This window comes from Emys orbicularis, chromosome 4 (assembly GCF_028017835.1).
Source record: "Emys orbicularis isolate rEmyOrb1 chromosome 4, rEmyOrb1.hap1, whole genome shotgun sequence".
Taxonomy (NCBI): domain Eukaryota; kingdom Metazoa; phylum Chordata; order Testudines; family Emydidae; genus Emys; species Emys orbicularis.
The window spans coordinates 102198178-102222649 of NC_088686.1; positions in this window are offsets into that span (position 1 = coordinate 102198178).

A 24472-nucleotide genomic window follows, 5' to 3' on the forward strand; every position below is an offset into this window, starting at 1 on the left:
CTGGCTGCAAGCGCTCCATTGACCACAGTTGGGTAACTGCTGGTTTAGACTATATAAATGCTAAACATTATTACTCACAACAAGAAAGGAACATCTAATTGTAGAAAACCCACTTTAAAAAGCTACACTTGGGCAGGTTATGACTGTAGGTTGGAAAAATCTACACAGAAAATCCATCAGCTCTCTACCCTGACCAATGGTTGACTTGCTTTGGGATAATCTCAGCCAGTGATTGGGTCCGTGGGCCAACAAGCGAACAACCGATTGCTCTGGGAAAGGGCCATGCAAAGTTTAAACGCAGTCTACTGCTTCTGCCTGCCTCTATGACCACATAAACTGTATCCTGGGATGTGGCACTCCCGCTAATTTTTGTACTCCTTTTGCTATCACAGCTCCATGTGGGCTAAAATAGCATAAGTAGATGGCCTCCTGTTACAAGGAGGGGAAGTTTGGTTCAGAGGTTGCTATGGATGTACCATGTGCCCCCTTCCCACCATGCCCCAGGCTTGGTGCTTCACAGGACCTAGGTGAAAGCTTATGATCCTCTCCAGCATGCAGTACAGCTCTCCCTGTGCACGGCAGCCCTGTCACCCAACATGCACCAGATCTTAGCAGGGAGGGGTTGTGGGAGAATTGGTTTAGTGTACATTTTAAAAGGGTTGGTGCACAGAGCACTGTTCAGCCAAAAACATGGGAGATAGGGCAATGCATTCCCCAGTAATGGAATGTCCTAGGATATTGCATTGTATTAGGACATTATGGGCCTGACTTTCAATTCAAGTTGTGGTAGTTCAACACTTCTGAAAATCTGTCCCTTTGTTCTTAGAATTTTTCCAGTATTGGTAGTGCTTATTGCCATCGGGGTCACATCTCTTAAGAGAAAGAAAGTACAACTCTAGTGAGTCTGTGCTCCAGATAGTTAGCGAGTAGACATACTAGGGTTGCCAACCCTCCAGGATTGTCCTGGAGTCTCCAGAATTAAAGATTAATCTTTAATTAAAGATTATGTCATCTGACGAAACCTCCAGGAATATGTCCAACCAAGGTTGGTAACCCTAAGACATACATATCGTCTTGGTAGCAAATGTTAGTTGATTCTTTGTTTTATGTGAACTGCTATAAGAATTAAAAAGCATGTATGTGTGTGCTAATTGTACTGCTGATTCCCTCTCCCTCTTCAGAACAAATGGTTTCACTAATTAGCACCAGAGAATCATTTGAGTTAGACTTTTATTCAGGGTAAAAAGTGAAAGATGGCAATGCTAGTGTGTATTTAATCAACTGTCTTTGTAATAACTTTAGTTAACTGCAGCTCCTGCTGTTGACATATCCTGTCCATGAATACCAAGGCAGTGCCAGTACTGTGGTTTATTTTCTGTAAAGACTACATTACAAAGCTACTGTTGAGTAAATGAGGAAACTAAATTGGTTTCTGTTTAGGTCTCATAACCAACAGACTCATTTTTTGTGCGTCTTTTATTACACTTCCTCTCTCTTCAGTACTTAGACTAGAACTGTGCAAGTCATTTTTGGTAAATAGATTTCTCTCTCCAACTTCTTTCTTTATTTCTTTGGGACACTGCCAGGAACCCATCTTAAAGGTTAATTAAAATAATATGAAGCTGCTTGTGTGGAAATGTTGAGAAGAACATAGCCTGTTTTAGCCTAGTCCACTGGAGAGAAGAAGACTGCAGAGGGTAAATGCTTGTAGAAAACGAGAGAGCTCCCTGATTGGTTTGTTATAGCTTGGAATCCTTGCAGTCTGTAAACCAGATCCTTCCTCAGCCCTGCTCAGTACAGCTAACAGGACAGGGGCAAAAGTGACTTCAAACCACTTGCTTGCATTCTCAGTGGCGGATTTAGAGTTAGTGGGGCCCTGTGCTCAGCTTCTATTTTGGGGCCCCCCCCTCGGGACCCAGCCAAGAAAAAGAACATTCTCTCTTATCTCCCCCATCCCTGTTTTTCATTCTTTTTTTCTTCATCCTCCTCCTATATTATAAGTAATAGCAAGTAAATGAAAATGAAGTGAGGTACCTTGATTGTTTTTGTAGCTTAACTTTTTTTTCACAGACCACTTGAAAATTGCGGACCACTTAATGATCTTTCCAAATATTGTTTGTACCATTAGCTAACTATTGTAAAGTGCTTTGATATGAAGGCTTTATTAAAAAAAACATAAAAAAACATGGGGGTGCGGGGTCTAGCCAGGAGTTAGGATGTGGGAGAGGGCTCAGGGTTGGGGTGTGGGGTCTGGGAGAGAGTTGGCTGGAGGAGCAGGCTGGGGGTTGGGGTGCAGGGTCTGGCCAGGAGTTAGCATGCGGAAGGGGGCTCAGGGCTGGGGCAGAAGATTGGGGTGTGGAACGCTTACCTGGGGCAGCTTCTGTTTGGTGCAAGGGGTGCAGGTGGGGATGGGGGAGTGCAGGAGTCAGGGTAGGGGGTGTGGGTGGAGCTGGGTGTGTGGGGGGTGTGCAGGACTGAGGGCAGGGGGCTGGAGGGTGTGGGGACCACCCTAGCCCCCTGCCCTGAGCGGCTCAGGGCAGGGGGCTGGGGTGTGTGTGTAGGGGGCAGTGCTCGGGGACGGGGGCTCGGGGCTGGGGCAGTCCCAGTTGCGGCCGCTGAGTTACCTTACCTGGCTGGCTGGTGGATGCATCCCTGCCCCGCCGCTGCTCCTGTTCGCTGCCAAAGGGAGCTGTGGCAGCAGCAGCACGTGAGAGCTGAGACCCCCTGGCCTGCCGCTCCCTTCCCCTGGCCTTTTTCCAGGGTCTGCCAGCAGCAGTGCATGCCAGAGACTGCACCTGCACTGCCTGGCGTCCAGAGGAGCAGGACAGATGCGGGCGGATGCCCCACCAGGGGAGCGCGCCCCCCTCCCCTACAGCGCGCCCCCAGCCAGCCCCTCACCTGCCTGCCTCACCTGGCTGCCAGCGCCAGCCAGCAGCAGGAGCCCTGGGAGGCAACGGGAGCCCGGCTCACCGGCTGGGAGAATGCACCACATGCTGTGCCTCCAGCACGGCTCTTAAACAGCTCCCTCCCTGCTCTCCTCCACAGCTTCTGCCCCCGCAGAGGGTGCTGGACAGTGCTGGGCTGCCTGGCCCTGGGACCCCCTGTGGTTGGGGGACCCCATGCTAGGGCACTGTGCATTTCACTGTAAATCCACCTCTGTGCATTCTGATGCTTTAAGTTCTGCCAGCTGCCACAGCCCAAAAAGGTCTTCTCAGAGGAACACCCCTGACACTCTCCATACAGTAGGGGCTGCAGAGTGTGGGGTACTAACCCAGCTCTATGCCACTTGGGATTTCTCCATACTGGAGGAATCCACAACTTTCTAGACACGGCAGCTTTACAAACCCTTTATGCTACCAGAGTGATGCAAAGGGACTATACTGGGACCAAGGCCGTGGCCATGTATCTTCTGGAAAAAGTGAGATTTTAGATGATAGGTGTATTTGTTTCAATCAGGGTAGCTCAGCTGAATTAGTTTAACTTGACTGAAAATACCTTTGCAGACCCTGTATAGGCAGAGGTTGCTCAAACAATCGGAAAGATATTAAACTGCATCCATAGGGAAGTTAAAGGGATGAGGCTTCAATCCAAGTAAGCTAACTTCAATGAGCTAACTCAGTTAAAAAACACACCTTTTTGCCTGTGAAGACAGACGTTAGAGACCTCACTGATGTGGGTGGGAAGAAACACCTGAAGAATGGGAAGGGAGATCACCTAATTCCTCCAAAGAGAGGATATGACTAAATTTGAATTTTTAGGTATTTTACTTTAAATAATTATCAATTTAGCTATACACCAGATACAAACTTTGTGTGTGTGTATGCTAGTCATGTTTAACCCTTGCCCAGGGTTAAACATGATTAAAGGCAAATGTTTGTGTCCTGGAACAAATCTTTATGTAGTGTTTACCCTGGAATTTACTATTGTGATAGTTAATGTGAAGATTACTAAAATCTCAAGTATAGACAAGTCCCAGATGGCTGGAAACTCACAACAGTGATTGCTTTCAAATAAAGCAAGGACTTATCCTCTTGTGCCACTGCCACTCAGTATTTTCCTTGCATTTGTTCTATGAGGTGTGATTTGGCCTCTGTTTGGGCCTCATCCAAGTTTTATAAAGGGAAATTTCAGTTGTGGGGTGCCCTGGGGGACTTTGGCTTTGGGGTGGCTAGTACCAAGTTAGTGTCAGCAGATGAGAATGAGGTGACAAAAGGACTTTACTGCATTTGGAAGATTTGTACTTTCATCTAATCAATGGCTACAGAATGGTTGGATGCTTTAAGCCTAGATAGTCTACAATTCCTCCATTGTCTTTGGATCTGCTAAAAGATTTTCTTCCTGCATTCATTCATTCCCAGAATTTAGGTATTTGAGTCTGAATGGTGAGCTATGATGAGGTTATTTGCCCTTTGGCAGGGTGAGGTGGGTGGTTGCCTGGTGTTCCTTTAATTATTGGTAATTGCTGATTTGTGTCCAGAGACCATTTGATGTTTCCTGGCCTGCAGTGGGAAGTCCCCTCCTCTCCTGATGTTTTAAAGGAGAGAGTTGTATTTTAGGGGAAATAATTTTCTCTTTTGGTAAAGTTTTTTGTGTCTGTAGTAAGGCATGGGGAGTGGGGAAAGGGGTTTCCACTGCTAGTAAAGTATGAGAGTGGGGGCTTCAAAGAGGTTTGGTTAGAAAGGTAGAGGTTCGTTACTGGACACTTGTATCTTTTTCTGCTTGGCAACAGGACATAATGGCCCTAATCCTTCTTGCATTAAAACATAAGAAAGGGGAAGTCTAAGTAGAAAAGCTCCATGGCCAGTAGTAGCCTATACGCCACCACCAGGGGTTTCCCCTCATGCAGATGGCAATTCTTAGCTGGCCAGTTAAGCAGCCTTTATGGCCCCTTTTGCACCAGAGTGCTAAAAAAGGGCTGTTTTATAGCTGAGAATCTGGCCCCATATGTTTAGACATACTGTATTGTATGGTGCAGCGGAGCTACTATACATTATCAGTTTGTACTCTGCTTCTGTTTGATTAAACAGTAATGAAAAGAAAGTTAAATAATGATATGGGTGCCAAGAAAGAAGCTGCCTGACCTAATTTGTTATAATGTATATAGTGAGAAGAAAATATATTCCATAAACAAACTGCAAGGGGAAGAAATTCTGAGTGTCTGATTTTTGTAGTTCAGACTCAGCTGAATTTGATATGTGAAATCCTTAACCTCACTTGCTGTTTGATCCCTATTTCTCCATTTTCTCCTTGAGCACTGACTCGCTTGAATAAAAGCTCTCTTTTATCTTTGGATATGGCTCCAGGACATTTTTAATCCTTTATTCACCTCAAGCTGAGCTTTCCAACCACTAGAGAGGTGTTTATTGTGTTTATCTTGTTGATGGCACTTTTCTATTCATTTTTATCTGTGAATTCCACCCTGATTTCTCTTTTGTGTGGCTGCTGACTCACTAGTCTATATCCTGAAACTCTTTACCGTGATCTAATGTAAATAGAAGGGATGAGCTCATCAAAACACACAAACCCATTCCTTGCAAATGCAAGTAGGCGATATCTCTCATACAGTTTATTTGGGGTATTTTATTATTTGAATAAATTCAGTCATAAAAATGCCAGAGGTTTAATTTCTGGCAGACATTTCTTATTGTTTACACAGTATTCTACATGTTTTAATTGCATTACAGACAAATGGGTAATTTAAGACACATGAGGATATGTGAGCCTCCTTAAAGAGTATTTTGCTGGACTAAAGCTCTAGCTACTGCCTCTCGGAGAGACGGATTAACTACGTCCATGGTAAAACCTCTTCCACTGATGTAGGAAGTGTCTCTATGTTATGGCACTGTGCCAGCTCTGCTGCTGTTGTAGCTGTAGTGTAGACATGCCTAGAATGTTGACCTGGGTTACTGGTATAACAGTAGTGGTTTAAATTTACTCTTTGGGTTATACTGAAAAACCTTTATGTGTAGATAAGGCCTTAAACTACATGAAAGCAGGGTACTCTCAATCTGAAATAAGTGTGTCAATGTAAGAAGGTTTCCACCAATTTAACTAAATCAGTTTCTAAAGCAATTTATTTAAATCTGTTCTCAAACAATCTGTGTATAGATCAGCCCTTAGGGAATTTACCCTCTAAAGCAGGGGTCGGCAACGTTCGGCACGTGGCTCGCCAGGGTAAGCACCCTAGCGGGCCGGGCCAGTTTATTTACATGCTGACGCGGCAGGTTCAGCCGATCGCGGCCCCCACTGGCCGCGGTTCGCCGTCCCGGGCCAATGGGGGTGGCGGGAAGCGGCGCGGGTGAGGGATGTGCTGGCCGCGGCTTCCCGCCGCCCCCATTGGCCCGGGACGGTGAACCGCGGCCAGTGGGGGCCGCGATCGGCCGAACCTACTGCGTCAGCAGGTAAATAAACTGGCTCGGCCCGCTAGGGTGATTACGCTGGCGAGCCGCGTGCCGAACGTTGCCGACCCCTGCTCTCAAGAAATATGCTGTTATCAGAAGACTTCCCTATAGAAAAGCTGAATAGATGAATAAAGGTGACCTGAAAAGGAGTTTTTGTCCTTTTATGCTAATTTATTATGTACAAAAAGGCCTGCCTATTTTTTACCTTAGAAATATCAGGAACATCAAAGCTGGTCTTCACTGTTTTTCCTAAAAGTGGTCTCAGATATTTATTGTGAGTTTTCACACTTTAATTGAAGGGATGAAATGTGTCCACTGAAACATTAACAGAAACATCCTTTCAACCAAGATCTTGTCTGGACAAGGGCTATGTCTTGGCTGCAAAAAAGGTGCATTTTCACATTGCGATAACTATCTTGATATAAAATCCTAATGGAGATAGGTAAAAACTACCTGCACCCTTAGTGTAGCTAGTTAAGGTCAACCCTATACACCCATCTGGTAATTTACCATCTAGGCTTTAACTCAAACAGTTTAGCATGTGGTAAAGGCTGTGGGGCAGATCGTCACCTGGTGTAGATTATCATAGATCCATTGAAGTCAAGTTTTTGTGCTGACAATTTACACCAGGTGAGGAACTGCCCAGCATACCTTGTCTAGACTAGACCTTTCATGTTCATTAGTACCTCTTAGCTAAAACATGCTAACATCACACCTTTAAATCCTACTCTAGACAAGGCCCAAGCGTTCATTATTAAGGCTAAGATTTTGTCACAGTTATTTTAAGCAAAAGTCATGAAAAGACCATGGACAATAAACAAAAATTAATGGAAGCCCATGACCTGCCCCTGACTTTTACTAAAAACAACAGTGACAAAATGGGGTCCCCCTTCCCTCCATGGCGGCTGGGAGCTCCAGCCCTACTGCCCCCGAGGCTGAAGCGGAAAATGTCAGGAGGTCTCTGGAAGTCATGGATTCCGTGACTTCTGTGAATTCCTTGACATAATCTTAGCCTTATTCATTATGCATTGGAGTTAAATAGATGTTAACAAAAGTGAACAAAAACCACAGAGTTTTAAGCTGTCTGACTAAAAATCCCCTCAGCTCTCCAGTGTTTCGCTTTCAGCCTTTTGTGGTATAAACATTTCACTAAATTCTTCAGTCACCAAAGAGTGATCCTTGTTAGACAAGACCAGAGGCCGGGCCTACGCTAGAAAACTAGGTCAATTTAACTACATCTGTCAGTGGTCAGAAAAATCCACACTGTGGCATAATTAAATTGACCTAAGTCCCTGTGTAGACAGTGCTAGGTTGACAGAAGAATTTTTCTGTTCTGGACCTAGCTATCACCTCTTGGGGTGGTTGATTATCTACACAGACGGGAGAATCCCTCCTGTTATCATAGGTAATGTCTACACCGGGGTAGGCAACCTAAGCGGCGCGCAAGCTGATTTTCAGTGGCACTCACACTGCCCGGGTCCTGGCCACCGGTCCGGGGGGGGCTCTGCATTTTAATTTAATTTTAAATGAAGCTTCTTAAACATTTAAAAAACCTTATTTACCTTACATACAACAATAGTTTAGTTATATATTATAGACTTTTAGAAAGAGACCTTCTAAAAACGTTAAAATGTATTACCAGCACGCGAAACCTTAAATTAGAGTGAATAAATGAAGACTCGGCACACCACTTCTGAAAGGTTGCCGACCCCTGGTCTACACTGAAGTGCTACAGTGGTGCTGCTGTTGTGGCGCAGCTTTAATAATAATAATACAGTCAAACCCCGCAATAAGGCGCCCCGCAATAACGCGAAATCACATATAACGCAATCACAATTTGGCCCCCCTTTAAGACACACAGTAATACAATACTGTATGTACTGTACCAGTGGTCCCCAACGCCATGATGGCTGCCGGGACATTGATGTGCCCCCGCCTAGTGCCAGGCAGGGGAGAGAAGCTGCGGCCCCGCGCCTGCCGGGGACACGGAGCAGCAGCGCCCACAGCCCTGTTGTTCTCTGTCCCAGGCAGGTGCGGGGCCGCGGCTCATCTCCGGCTTCAAGAGGAGCCGCGGCCCCGCGCCTGCCAGGGACAGACAGCTCCAGAGCTGTGGGCGCCGGTGCTCTCTATCCCCGGCAGGCGCGGGGCAGCGGCTCCTCTCCGGCTTGGAGAGAAGCTGCGGCCCCGTGCCTGCCAGGGACAGAGAGCTCCAGAGCTGCAGGCGCCGGTGCTCTCTGTCCCCGGCAGGCGCGGGGCAGCGGCTCCTCTCCGGCTTCAAGAGAAGCCGCGACCCCGCGCCTGCCAGGGACAGAGAGCTCCAGAGCTGCGGGGCCGCGGCTCCTCTCCGGCTCTGATACCTGCCATGCCCAGGTCCTCACAATGTGGTTTGATACTCACCTTCACAGGCAAGACCTGGCCTCCCTGCTTCACTGTTTGTTCCCTGCCCCTCCTCTTGGTGTCTGGTACCTGCCCTCCCCAGCTTCCCCTTCCCGCCCCTTCATTGTTCAGTGCTCGCTTTCCCAGCCCAGTGCCCCCTTTATCTGTTTATTCCCTGCACTGCCCAGGCACCATTCCACTTGCCAGTTGTTTCCCTACTTGTCCTGCTCTGCCCAGCCCTGCTTACCCCATGGACCTGTGTTTCCCCAGTGCTAGTGATTGCCCCCCACCATTTTGTTTTATTTCCTACTCACTGCTCCCCATAGACTACCCATGCCTGCTGACAGTGAGCCTGAAACCAGTGGCGATAATGATGACGACGACAATGATGGCACCTCAATTCTCCCACCAAAAGCGTCTGAGGCAGTAAAGCACCTAGAAGCCAGTTTGAGGTGGCTGGAAACTCAAGATGTGGAGAGCATCAAAATCCTCCAACTCAGAAGCATACTTGACTTTGCTAGAAGCCAACAGTCCCCGGCAAATAAGCAGACCACACTAGATAGCTTTTTTAAGAAGCGATGACATTTAAAATTATGAAGTCATGCAACCAGATTGACTTTGCACTCTGTGCAATGATTAGTACTGTATACAGTACTGTAGTTGATTTCACATTTCTTTCATGTACATTTAATTAAATTACTTTTGTGTTTAAAACAGGCTGGGATAACCGTTGTTTTTTTTTATAAGACTTAAACCAGTGGTCCCCAACCTTTGTGTGGCCAGTAGCACATTCATATTTTGAGAAGACTGTGGCGGGAGCCAACAATTTTTCCAGACTTATTTTGGAGTTCTCTGTCACACTGTCAGCCATGCTCCCCCCCCCCCCTTCCTGGTAGCAATCTCCCCTTCTGGAAAGCAGCCCCCGCTCTGGAAAACAGTGGCCCCTCCATGCAGCTCCCAGCTATTCCTTTGCCTCTCCTGGCAGAGTTAAAGCAGCGGAACTTCCGAGCAACTCCCAACTTTTCTTCCGCTCCTGCTTCCACCTCCCCCTGCCTGGCACAGCTCCCTGGCTCAGCTGCTCTGCAGGGAGGGGGCCCTGCAGGTCACACCATGTGACCGAGCAATCTGGAGAGCTCCAGGGCTGCAGGCGCAGGTGCTCACTGTCCCGGGCAGGTGCGGGGCCGCGGCTTCTCTCTGGCTTCTCCGGGGCTGCAGGCACCGGTGCTCTCTGTCCCTGGCAGGCCGGAGAGAAGCCGCGGCCCCGCTCCTGCCAGTGACAGAGAACTCCAAAATAAGTCTGGACAAATTGTTGGCTCCCACCACAGTCTTCTCAAAATATGAATGTGCTACTGGCCACACAAAGGTTGGGGACCACTGGTTTAAGTCTTATAAAAAAAAACAACGGTTATCCCAGCCTGTTTTAAACACAAAAGTAATTTAATTAAATGTACATGAAAGAAATGTGAAACCAACTACAGTACTGTATACAGTACTAATCATTGCGCAGAGTGCAAAGTCAATCTGGTTGCATGACTTCATAATTTTAAATGTCATCGCTTCTTAAAAAAGCTATCTAGTGTGGTCTGCTTATTTGCCGGGGACTGTTGGATTCTAGCAAAGTCAAGTATGCTTCTGAGTTGGAGGATTTTGATGCTCTCCACATCTTGAGTTTCCAGCCACCTCAAACTGGCTTCTAGGTGCTTTACTGCCTCAGACGCTTTTGGTGGGAGAGTTGAGGTGCCATCATCGTCGTCGTCATCATTATCGCCACTGATTTCGGGCTCTGGTGGTGCAGCTTCATTCTTCCTGCTGACATTTGCAACAATTTCCTCATCTGAGATGTGTTCATATATGGGGCAGATGTCATCTGCTGAAAACCAGTTGAGGATATCATGATGACTGTGCTCATATTCTTGGAGTGCTTCTTTGGCTAAACATACGCTGTCTTCAATGAATCTTGTAAATTCAGGCTCGTCGTCATTGCCATCATCATGTGTAGATGATGGAAAAGCTGGACCAAGACCCTTTATCCAGCACCGTTCAATGCAAAGTGCAGAGATAGCATCCCAGGCTTTCCCGCCGAGGTGACAGACTTCTTTCAAGTTGAGTGACGCCAGTGATGTGTGGACAGAGGAGTTGTTACCCGCTACCATCCTCTTGATCATTTCCTGACGATAGTTTTGTTTAAATACCGATATGATGCCTTGGTCCAGTGGCTGGATTTCTGATGTAGTGTTCTTCGGGAGATAAGAGACTTTAATCTTGCCGTCACGACTGACAAGATTTTCCGCTGGGGGCTGGGCAGGGCAATTATCCAGCAGGAGGAGAGCTTTTTCCTCCTGCTTCAGTTTTCGCAAATGAGCCCGAAAAACTGGCACAAAAGTTTTATGGAACCAGTCTTTAAATATGGAGCTATTCATCTATGCATTCTTGCTGTTGGTGTATTCAAAGGGAAGGGCTTTCATATTAACATGATGAAAACATCTGGGAGACCTTGCTTTTCCGATCATCAGAGGTCTGAGTTTGTGGCTGCCAGACTTGTTGATGCAAAACAAGAGAGTGACTCGGTCCTTTCTCTGCTTAAAGCCTTCTCGTTTGTGACTGTCAGTCTTGGTTGCGAGGGTGCGATCGGTTAACATTTTAAAGCATAAACCAGTCTCGTCGCAGTTGTAAACTTGATCGGCTGTGTAGCAACCTTCCTCCAGCAACTTTTTAAGCTCAATTGGGTAGGAATCAGCAGCCTCTTTATCAGCTGAGCGGATTTCCCCAGACACAAGAACTTGGCTTATAGTGTGCCTTTACTTGAATCTGTCCAGCCAGCCGTTACTCGCCTTAAATTTTGATTCATTTCCATTGAGAAGGCGATCAAATTTCTCTGCTTGAGCTTTCAGAATAGGGCCAGAAATAGGAACTCCTTCTGAGCGAGCCTGGACAAACCATTGATACAAGGCTGAATCTAGGCTTTCGTCATTAGCAAACTTGACCTTTTTGCGCTGTAAACCAGTTTCCTCTTCAAGAATGCAGGGTAGGCTATGGAGCTTTTCTTCTTTTTTCCACCCTCGCAGAGTGGACTCGCTAATTCCTAGATATCTAGCAAGCTGAGTTTTTTGTTTGCCCTTCTTTAGTCGATCCAGGGCGTACAATTTCTCTCGGGCAGAAAATGACTTGCGTTTGCAAACTGGGGTATCCATAACGGTAAAATATTTTTTAAAATATAGGAAATGAATAACAACTTCATAGACAAACACCATACACATGTACAACCTGAGAACCACAGTAAGTGCAATGGATCTGCAATGGCCACAAGTCACTTTATCCTCTAGGACTGGAAAAACGCGGTTTATTTATAAATGTCGTAAAAAGTGGCAAAACGAACAGTATTACGGCAATGGTCCCCAACCTTTGTGTGGCCAGTAGCACATTCATGTTTTGAGAAGAGTGTGGCGGAAGCTAACAATTTTTCAGACTTATTTTGGAGTTCTCTGTCATTGGCATGAGCGGGGCCGTGGCTTCTCTCCGGCCTGCCAGGGACAGAGAGCACCGGTGCCTGCAGCCCCGGAGAAGCCAGAGAGGAGCCGCGGCCCCGCGCCTGCCGGGGACAGAGAGCACCGGCGCCCGCAGCCCTGGAGCTCTCTGTCCCTGGCAGGCGCGGGGCCAAGGTTCTCTCCAAGCCGGAGAGGAGCCGCGGCCCCGCGCCTGGCGGGGACAGAGAGCACCGGCGCCCGCAGCCCTGGAGCTCTCTGTCCCCAGCAGGCGCGGGGCCGCGGCTCCTCTTGAAGCCGGAGAGAAGCTGTGGCCCCGCACCTGCCCGGGTCAGAGAACAACAGAGCTGCCGGCGCCGGTGCTCACTGTCCCCGGCAGGCGCGGGGCTACAGCTTCTCTCCCCTGCTGGGCACTAGGGGCACTAGGCGGCGCACATCAATGCACCGCCTTGGGGACCACTGACGGGCTTGAAACCCCGCTATACCGCGACCCCGCATTTAGCGTGATGTAATTTTTTGGACCCCAAACATCGCGGTATAGCAGGGTTTCACTGTATATGGAAAAAGCAACAGAGGGTTCTGTGGCACCTTTAAGACTAACAGAAGTATTGGGAGCATAAGCTTTCGTGGGTAAGAACCTCACTTCTTCAGATGCAAGATATACTGTATATGGAGATATACCTATCTCATAGAATTGGAAGGGACCCTGAAAGGTCATCAAGTCCAGCCCCCTGCCTTTACTAGCAGGACCAAGTACTGGTTTTGCTCCAGATCCCTAAGTGGCCCCCTCAAAGATTGAACTCACAATCCTGGGTTTAGGAGACCAATGCTCAAACCACTGAGCTATCCCTCCCCTCAAGCGGAGTGTTTTAAATGTTGACAAGTCCTGAATATCTTAAAAAAATAAAACAAAATCCTTTTATGGCTTCTTTATACATCAAAAAGAACCAAAAAAAGGGAGCAAGCCCATATTTTTCCCCTCTGGAGGTCACAAAGAAGCCAGGACTAATTGATGGGAGTGGGAATAAAGGGCTCTGAAAATACAACTTGCCTCTCCCTCTGAGGAAACAGTACCTACAAACAGTTGAGTATTGCTTCACATTTTGAAATTAACTTAGGGTTAGCTAGAACCTTGAGGGATCAGGCCCTCTCTCTCCTTTTCCTGACAGTCAGGAAACAGAGTTTAGTCTGCAACGTCAATGGTTCGGCCATCCAACATATTCTCTACTTGCCTAAGAGAAGAAAAAAAACACATACATAAATTTGATCAGGCGAAAGGTCCACTGAGGGAAGGCACAGTTTTTTTAATCTGATACAAATAAAATGTTCCAACCAACTACCCTCAAAGAGAGCTGTCCCATGTCTGACCTTTTGTCACCACCCTAGTAGTTGTCAAAATATTTTGTTTCTTTTCAGTGGTTCAGAAAAGCTTCCCCCACCCTTGAATAGATATATATAATTTGAGAAAACTCTAATATGTTCAGTTTAAAGGTACATTTTCCAAACATAACTTACTAAGAACTTCTGGGGACGTGTATATATTGTGTACATATGGCATCTGCCAATGCTGAAACAGCCAATGGGCAAACTTGAAGCTTGTGGCAGGATTTTTTCATTCTGAAGGAATCAGAAGCAGCAGCAGCAGGGTCAGAAAAGAAGTTGCATCTTGTTATTATATTAACAAACATGTACTCATGACATGCTCCTTGCTCCAGCTAGTCTCTGCCAGGGCCGGCTCTACCATTTTTGCCGCCCCAAGCAAAAAAAAAAAAAAAAAAGCCCCTCGGACTGTGCCGCCCCAAGAACGGACGGAATGCCGCCCCTGGCATGTGCTTCCTCCGCTGGTGCCTGGAGCCGGCCCTGGTCTCCGCATAATTGCAATGCAGCATGTGTTACATACCATGTGGTACACTGAGCGAGGCTTAGCAGACAGGAGAGGCTTTGTATAGTAAAGAACACAATTTAATTCTATAATACATTTTGAAGATATGCATGTGTATTATACTATGGGATAACAGTAAACAGTAACTGTTTTCAGTCCCTATTATTCCCAGTGGATTGTGGAGCAAAGCCATTCCCAACATTGGCTACCTTAACCAGCTTAGTCTAGAAAGTTGTCTTGGCCACTTGCTGATTTATAGTTAGCCATATTTTTCTCTCTCCTAACTTCATCAGAGACTACCAACTTTGATAGTATTGTTTCAATCGTTGTCCTCTTTACATTAAGTTTAATCAAATTTAATTAATGTCTTCATTTACTTTATTTATTATTTACAGTTTGAGCCTTCAGGATCCTTCCCCAGGCAGATGTTCTCTTTTTGAATATTACACACAGATTCTGCCTACGGTGTTAGGAATGGGCATTCTGTTTGGCTAAACATTTAAGTTATGACATCAAGTATATCTGAATCTCCACTGACAATTTCTGTGTGTAGTAAAATAGCTAACAGATTTACCTCAGAAGTACCAAAAAGAGCATAAAATAGACAAGGTGGAGAGTGCTATTATTAACTAATTATGACAATTAGCACTTATACAGTATTTTTCAACTTCAGAGTGATCTTCACAACACTATACTGAGGCAGATTAGTAAGTACTGTTATCCCCAGTACAGAGAGCCTTCCAAGAAGACAATATAATGTTCAATGGTTACTTTTTTCATATTCCTTGGAATTCCAAGGGGGGAGGAATATTCCATTAATTGGATTATTAACATTACAATTTATTTTTAGTTGTTTCAGTGACCAATACTACTCTGAGGCAATGCCACGTAGTTGATGGGCACAGCATCGGGGATCACAAATGGTCAACTTTATATCTGCATCACATCCTGAGGTGACATATACCCAGTCAATATGGAGATAGTTGAAATCCTCCATTATTATTGAGGTTTCTATTTTTAAAGCCTCTCTAATCTCCCTGCACATTTCACAATCATCATCACCATCCTGGTCAGGTGGTCGGTAGTATATTTCTACTGCTATATTCTTAATTATTCAAGCATGGAATTTCTATCCATAGAGATTCTATGGTACAGTTTGATTCATTTAAGATTTTTACTATATCTGACTCTATGCTTTCTTTCACATGTAGTGCCACGCCCTCACCAGAATGACCTACATTGTCATTTGTGTATATTTTGTACCCTGGTATTACCGGGTCCCCTTGATTGTCATTATTCCACCAAATTTCTGTGATGCCTATTATATCAATATCTTCATTTAATATTAGGCACTGAAGTTCACCCAGCTTAGTATTTAGACTTCTAGCATTTGTATACAAGCACTTATAAAAATTGTCACTTTTTAGTTGTCTGCCTTCATGTGATGTAATTGAATGGGACTCTTTTTCATTGACTGTTTCTCTTCAGTTCCTAACTGTACTTTATCAACTTCTATCCTCGCCTCTTTACTAGGATATAGAGATTCCCTGTTAATAGATCTTCCCCTATGGGATGTCTCTGTTCAATCATGTGCTCCTCCTTACCTGTCAACTTTCCCTCAGCCCTTAATTTATAAACTCCTCTACGACCTTTTTAATTTTACATGCCAGTAGTCTGGTTCCATTTTGGTTTAGGTGGAGCCCATCCTTCCTGTATAGGCTCCTCCTTTCCCAAAAGGTTCACCAGTTCCTAATATATCTAAACCCCTCCTCCCTACATCATTGTCACATCCAGGCATAGAGACCCTGCAATTCTGACTAACTTGGCCTTGCACGTGAAACTGGAAGCATTTCCGAGAATGTACCATGGAGGTTCTGGACTTTAATCTCTTACCTTCCAGGCTAAACTTGACCTCCAGGATCTCTCTCCTACCTTTCCATATGTCATTGGTACCTACATATACCATGACCATCAGCTCCTCCCTGGCAATTGCACTTAATTCTGCCTAGATGTCTAGAGACATTCACAACCTTTGCCTCCAACAGGCAGTTCACCATGAGGTTCTGCCGGTTATCACAGACCCAGCTATATTTCTAATGGTTGATTCCCCCCATTATCCCCCATTACCTATCCCTCCCCTAGAAAGATATCCTCAGTGTGAGAGGATGTCATGACATCATCTGGAGGGAAGGTCCCAACTAGGGTGACCAGACATCCCGATATTATCAGGATTGTCCCAATATTTGGGGGCTTTGTCTTATACAGGCAACTATTACCCCTGCTCCCTGTCCCGATTTTTCACAGTTGCTACCTGGTCTCCCTAATCCTAACTATGGGATTGTTTTCCTCCTCTCCAGTTTGATGTTCTCCTTCCCCGAGATTTTCATCATCCTCAACAGTACAGAGGCTGTCAGACTGGGGGTGGGACAGCTCTACTGTGTCCCAGAAAGTCTCATCTATGTATCTTTCTGTCTGTCTTAGCTCCTCCAGTTCAGCCATTGTTGTCTCAAGAGCCCATACTTGGTCTCTGAGGGCTATGAACAACTCCTTGCACTGAATGTACACATACACGACCTGCCCACAAGGTAGGTAATCATACATGCTGCATTCAGTGCAATAACTCTATGGTCACTCTTTCATAAGGGGAGTGGGTGGGGCAGGGGAAATTAATGAGCCCCTAGTAAAGATGGCTGACATTTTCTATTGTTTCCAATGGAACTGTAGCCACATGCTGCCCTCAGGGAACGTGGCCACTCTAGAGATATATCCCTTAAGTCTTCACACATATAATTCTTCAAACCTGGCAGTGTGTGATATAAGTGTAACCCTTCTGCCAGGCCGAGTTGATAGCAGCAAGGGCCGGGTTCAGTACATAGGGGTCCCCTCCCAACAGCGTAACATAAAACCAGCTCGAGCCCCCACCCAGTGACCTGGGAAAATCTTACACACACCCCTGGGCGCCTTGAAGAGGCAATACTTCCCCTCTCGCAAGCACAGAGTCTCGGTGTAGCAGAAAATGTTTAATAACATGAGGTAAATGACATTGCATTAAATTGGGAAAACACCACAACTAGAGTTCATAGACCAAACCATGAGCGAAGACCCACCCCAGCAAATTGGGCCATGTCCTTTCCCGTTGGTTCTTGAAACCAGCAACCCAAAATCACCCAAAGTCCCAAAAGTCCAACACCCCCAAAGTCTCTTGGGTCCAGCAACCCAAGAATCACCAAAGTCCCCAAAGTCCAACAACCCCCAAAGTCTCTGTCCCTGGTCAGTGCAGCCCCAGAGTTCAAAGGGGGGGCACGCAGGGTGTTAAGGGGCACCTTACGTGATCCGAGGCCGACCGGCCACCTCTCCGTGGGGTTCCGCCGCAGCCTTCACCACGAGCTGCTCCTGCCGTCCCACGAACTGCTCTGCTCTACCAGCTGCTCCGCTCCGCTCACCGACCTGTGAGCCGCTCCAGCCGTCCCCACAAACGGCTCTGCTCCGCTCGCCGTCCCTTGGGCCGCTCCAACCATCCCCGCAAGGCTCCGCTCTGCTAGCTGCTCCTCCAGCCGTCCCCGCAAACTGCTCCGCCAGCCACTTAGCAATATAGCTTCAGGTTCCCCCACTAGTTAACACAGCACTCAGTGATCTCAGCTTTTAGTAACTTTAGCTCTTTTGTGATTTCAGCTAGTAGTAGGGGAGCCCCAGTGCTGGTGCACTATTGGCCCAAAGTGAATTCAGCTCAGTAGCCTGTAACTAGACTCCTAATGGAATCAAAGTTAGTTCTGACATTCAACAGTGGAGAGAGAAGACGTTGCAATTGGTGTTGCAGGCTCACAAAAGGGGCCCATACCACCAGGTACAAATACCTGCCCCCAACCTCTTTCTCTATTCACTAGGTTTTGTAACCCATGCCCCTTGTCAAGCGAGTGCTACTTAGTTAATGGTGAGTCTTTCTGTCATACAACAGTTCCACTGGCCTTGATTCACAGAATCAGGGTAACAAAACTTTATTCTTCCTGCCCCAATAACAGAGAAACTGGGGATCCCACACCAGCCAAAGTAACCACTTTCAGTTGCTGTTGTCTCATGTCAGGCGGGTGGGTGCGCCTATGCAAACAAGATCAACCCCTGGAGTTCTTTTCCACACTCGCCATAATTCACCACCAGATGTCAGGGTATAGCTCATCCTGACTCTGCTTACATCAGTAAGCAACATAGGTGACAAATGACCAAAAAGTGGAACACTTGGCTAATGTGTGTCACATCATAATTGACAGAATATAATGTTTTTTAACTATGAAATGGGTTGTTAATGATGTTTTCTTATGTTAATTTAATAAACCAGATTTTTAGAAAATCTGGGGGGAGGAATAGCTCAGTGGTTTGAGCATTGGGCTGCTAAACCCAGAGTTGTGAGTTCAATCCTTGAGGGGGCCACTTAGGGATCTGGGGCAAAATCAGTACTTGGTCCTGCTAGTGAAGGCAGGGGGCTGGACTCTATGACCTTTCAGGGTCCCTTCCAGTTCTAGGAGATAGGATATCTCCATTGAAAAAAGGGAGAAACAGAAATTCCATCATACACAAGCTTAAGGACCCCCTCCTCCATTGGTTTGAATTCTGGATTGTGTGTACTGCAGCAAAGGCATCTATCATTTGATCTAAAGGAATAACCGTTATTTGTCAGCCCTCCATGAGGATGTGACATTCCATTTACCAGTGGTTTATACAACTATTTGCTCAAAAGCAGTGGAATGTTGGGGCTTCACATTCCTGGGTTCTGCTCCTGGCTCTGAGATGGGAATGTGGATTATGATTAGAGGTACAAACAAATATGGCTAAAGCCATAGATTTGGGATGTTCAAGCCTGAAAGGTAGTATGACAGAGATTTGGGTCTACCATAGTAGAAACCTGGGTTCTAGTCCCAAATCTGTCAGAAGCCATTTTGTGCAACCTCTCAATCAACTACTTGTAAAATGAAGGAATGATACTTGCTGCCTCCAAGTTTAGTTAGGCTATTAATGATTATGAAATATATAGAAAAATAGACAGCAATGCATAGAAGTGAGATTTTAAGTAATGGTTTCCTGACTCCCCACTCAGGGCATCTTCCCCTAGGCTAAAAGGTATTTAAATGGTGATCTATGTCTTCTATAGTTATGGGAACAAGAACTCTTACTCTTTCAGTGAGCCGTGTGAAGTAGCTAGTAGCACACTTGGAAAGGGCACTGTTCCCTACCCAAAATGAGCAGGTTGAGATTGTGAGATTTAGGCTTTTGGTTTAAAGTCCTAGGACAGCTTTCTGGCACAAAGATCCCTTGGTGGACTAAACAGGATGTGGAGATAGATCCTTTTCAGAGGAGGACCTCCAAGAAAGGAATGGACATAAATCCAAGGTACTAGGCCCGAGAAGTGCTATCCTCTTTTGGATTCCCCTAGGGCCTATGCTAGGACCTACTTCGTTGTAACTGTTTAGTCAACAAATTTAGGGTATCTGCATTTTTTTCTGCCTAGTTAATTATCCTATTGTTTGAGTCACACATATAAGTGCTTTTTGGAACCCACCAGCTGCTAAGGGCTTAAAGTGCTGTCCCTCCAGTTATGGTACACTTAGCACTCCACTATCCCATAGATTCTAAGGCCAGAAGGGACCATTTAGATCATCTGCAGTACTCTGACCTCCTGTATAACTCAGGCCTGAGTATATATTCAAAGTAATTCCTGACTGACCCTAGAGCACAACTTTTAGAAATCTAGATTTAAAAATTGCCAGTGAGGGAGAATCTACCACCAGCTTTGGTAAGTTGTTCCAGTGGTTAATTACCCACATTGTTAATGGAGGCCCTGTATTCCCATATTTACTGACTCCATCTCTGCATTACTGTATTTACTGGGTTAAAACACAATGAGCTCTGGTTGAGTGTGTTACCAAGTATAGCGGTTAAACATTCAGCCTCAGCTGAGTATTACCATACTTAACTGCATGATCGTATTTATTGCGCTACACACACAGCCCTGCCTTACTGTTATATTCAATAGGCTAAACAGGCTACCATATATACTCAATAAAACACGCAATTCTAGCTGGACATTACCATATATATTGAAGTCTCACCTTGAGGTTTAAACCATGTTTAATGGGATCTAAGCTTTACTGTTTTAATGTTGGGAAGCGGGAAACAGTGACATCTGGCTGTGCGCTGCCGTATTTAATGGACTAAACGCACCCATGATTGGGCGTTAGCATAAGCTAAAACATGCAACTCACCCTCAGTTTTACAGCATATATCGCGTGGGCACCTAGCCCCCCCTGGGAATTACCGTATTTACATGGTTGAACAGTCTTGATTTAGCGTTACCACAGTTAAGTGTTTGTCGTAATTAAAACCCTGCTTGGCGTTACCGTATTTACCAGTTAAACGCGGAGCACTCTCCCTGCAGGCCCAAGCGAGCCCGGCGATTCGGGCGGGCATGCGCCTTGTGGGGCTTTGGTGGGGTGACGGGAGCGACGGGTCCCGCCTCCTCTCGCGGCTCTTGGTGCCGGGGAGGCCTGGGCTCGCCTGGCTGGGCCTGTGTCTCGTCGCCGGGCGTCTGGCTCTTTGGCAGCGCGGGGCCATGGCGCAGCGGAGAGCGGCGGAGCGGGGCCCCGGCGAGCTGGCGAGCGCCCGGCCCCAGCAGCAGCGCATCGAAGGTGCCGCCCTGCCGCCTGCCTGGGGCCGGGGGGCGGTGTGAGCAGCGGGGCCGCTGCTGGGGGCAGGATGGGGTCAGTGTCCGGGGAGGGGGCGGTTGGGGGGCAGGGAGAAGGGCTCTGTGGGGTCAGTGTCTGGGAAGGGGGCACGGAGGGGGGTCGGTTTGGGGGCAGAGAGAAGGGCTCTGTGGGGTCTGTCTGGGGAGAGGACGTGGAGGGGGGGTTGGTTTGGGGGCGGGGAGAAGGGCTCTGTGGGGTCTGTCTGGGCAGAGGACACGGAGGGGGGGTTGGTTTGGGGGCGGGGAGAAGGGCTCTGTGGGGTCAGTGTCTGGGGAGAGGACACGGAGGGGGGGTTGGTTTGGGGGCGGGGAGAAGGGCTCTGTGGGGTCAGTGTCTGGGGAGAGGACACGGAGGGGGGGTTGGTTTGGGGGCGGGGAGAAGGGCTCTGTGGGGTCAGTGTCTGGGGAGAGGACACAGAGGGGGGGCTGGTTTGGGGGCGGGGAGAAGGGCTCTGTGGGGTCAGTGTCTGGGGAGAGGACACGGAGGGGGGGTTGGTTTGGGGGCGGGGAGAAGGGCTCTGTGGGGTCAGTGTCTGGGGAGAGGACACGGAGGGGGGGTTGGTTTGGGGGCGGGGAGAAGGGCTCTGTGGGGTCAGTGTCTGGGGAGAGGACACAGAGGGGGGGTTGGTTTGGGGGCAGGGAGAAGGGCTCTGTGGGGTCTGTCTGGGGAGAGGACACGGAGGGGGGGTTGGTTTGGGGGCAGGGAGAAGGGCTCTGTGGGGTCAGTGTCTGGGGAGAGGCCAGTGTGGGGGTGCGTCAAGGGAGGGGCACTGTCCAGTGATGTGTGAGGTGGGGGCACTGAGATGGGGTTGGTTTGGGGCAAGGGGAGGGGCTCTGCAAGGTTGCTATTTGTGGAGGGGCACTGAGGGGAGGTAGGATTGGGGGTAATGGGGGGTAGGGAGAGGGAGGGTCTGTGGGGTCAGTGTTCAGGGATAGTGCACTGAGGGGGGTTGGTTTGGAGTAGTGTGGGGGTAGGGGACACTGTAGGGTCAGTTGGTTTGGGGTAGGGGAATGGACTCTGGGGTCAGTGTCGGGGAAAGGGGCACTGAAGTGGGGTGGGGTTGGTTTGGTGAGACTGGGGCAGTATGGGGAGATAGGAGCAGGGAGAGGGGCATTGTGTAGGGTCACTGTTCAGGGGCATGCAGGCACGGAGGTGGCGGGCAGCGGTGTTGGCAGCCCGGGCAGATGTTGCAGTTAAGCAGATAGCTCCGAGGACACGCTAAGCTCTGTGGGGCTGTGATGCTGCGGCTCATTCTCTGCTGATGGGCATCTCTGCCCTTCTTCCAGAAGGGTAAGCAAGGGAGCAAGCCTCTCCCTGCCAGTTACCCCCTGGTAGCTCCCTCTTTGCCCCCCATTGTTTCCCTTGCAATTGTCACTTCCCCATTGGTCAGGATCCGAGTGTCTTAAAGCAGACATCTCACTTTGGTCAGCTGAGCCCTCCCTGTTATGTGCTAGTGAGGGGCACTGTACTGAACCATTCTTGGGTGAATGGCTCATACAGGAGGGTCTGCAGCACCTATGAATTGTGAGTTGTCACTTGTTAGTTTGTCAGGTTGGGCATTTTCAGGGAAACAATGTTAATAAAGGACTAAACTACACACAGTTGTACATCAGGCTGTTCATTGGCATTTGGTGACCTAACCTGATGATAGGGCGTTCAAAATAAAAATATATCCTTAGTTTTCAGTTCTGGAACCTGTCATGAGCAATCCTGTGCTCACATGTAGCCTTATTTGCATAGAGCAGCTTGCAAGATTGGGGCTTTAATTTGTGTGTACTTACTGGGTATGTAAAATAGTAGAATAATTTAATATCTGGTTGTAAATTGATAGTGAGAGTTGGAAAGGGATTTTCTAAGTACATTGTTGCCCTGTCAGGTGCATTTGGGTAAGGCAACCAAATGTATTTGGTCTGACTAGGTATGGCAAGTATTGTGATTATCTACTCTGGGTTGTGTTAAAAACATTTAACTATATTAGCACTGTTTGGAAATTGGCATGGTTTTACAGTGCAATTTAAAATCTTTAGCCACCTGTAATAAATTCTCTACTGTATATCTTGCAAACTGTTAGAACAAATTTGGGTGGAATGGGTGAGAAATGGAGAACATACTAATGCCCCATACACATACTTAATTTTACTACTATTAGTTCCATCCAGTAGATTTCTCTTCCTCATATTGGATTATCATCCTGGAGAAGGTGGTAGTAAAAAAAAAAAAAAAAAAAAAAACCACACCCAAAGACACAATTAAGTTTGTAGCTGCATGGGTCTAGCACTTCAGACAAAACAGAGGCAGTAAAATTAAGGGAATATGGTAAACATTTGCACTGACTTCAAGGCAAAATTGGCAAAGTAAGTAAACTTGAAACTAGTCCTAGCACTTGTTTTGTTTTTATATTATATATGTTTCATCATCCTTTTTCTGGCTTACAACATTGAAATGGTAATGCAATAGATTGCTATGCATGTCGCATAGTGGCATCATAATCATGCCACCAGGAGCTGCAAATGAAACCAGTACCTAGGGATTTTTGTGTTGTGGAGCCCCAGCAGAGAAACTAAGGCCAAGTATACACTTAAAAATTTTGCTTTTTTATTTTTAACAAAATAGCTATGCTGGCAAAAGCCTTAGTGTAGATACAGTTATATTGCTAAAAATGTGCCTTTGCTGGTATAGCTCATTTTGCTTGCTAAACCAGTATCAGCTATACCAGTGGGTCTCAAACTTTTTTAATGGTGACCCCTTTCACATCACAAGCCTCTGAGTGCAACCTCCCTAATAAATTTTCCTCCCTGCGGGGAGCTGCAACTTTGTTCTGTTGCCACAGCACCCTCTGGTGGGCAAAAGGTGGAATTGCACAAGTTATTTTTTGCGGGGAGCTGCTGCTGTTCTTGTGCACAGCGCCCTCTGGTGGGCAAAAGGCGGAACTGCAGCAAGATTTTGGCAGACGCTTTTTTCTGTATGAAAATTTAGAAATCTGCTGGAGTCATTAAATATGCGTGCATGCAGTAGCGCAGAACTCCCCCAGGAGTAAAGAGTATCTCCATTGAGTGGGGGGAAGGGTTTACTTGTATCATTGTATCAGTTTAATGTCACACCTTAGGTTATACTGAAAAAAACTTTCCTGTGTATACTAAGGCTAAGTGAAAGCTATTTTTAAAAGTACCTTTTCCTTAGGCCTTGTCTTCATTAGGAAAAGGTGGTTTTTTTTAACATGTTCGCTACAATATGTTAATAAGTATGTATTAAAATCCTAGTCTAGAAAAGGCAAGATGTTTTTGTAAATGTATCTCCTAGGATTTACCTTAATTAGTTAACGTGTTAAAAATATCTCTTCTTGTAGTGTTGACATGGCTGGCCCGAGTTAATGCAGCGCTAGATCTTCCCTGAGCAGAGTTTAGACAGCATGGCCATCAGCATTTTGTTTACTGTAGCTAAACCAGTGGTGGGGAATTTTTGGCAAAAAGTTTAGTGTACTGTACATGCGTGTTCTCATGTTACTTTGCTGTGATTAATAAGGGTGTAAAGCAGGTTTTCTCCCTTAATGTATTAATTGAGGGCCAGCTCCAGTAGTCCTTATTTGGGTTTATGTCA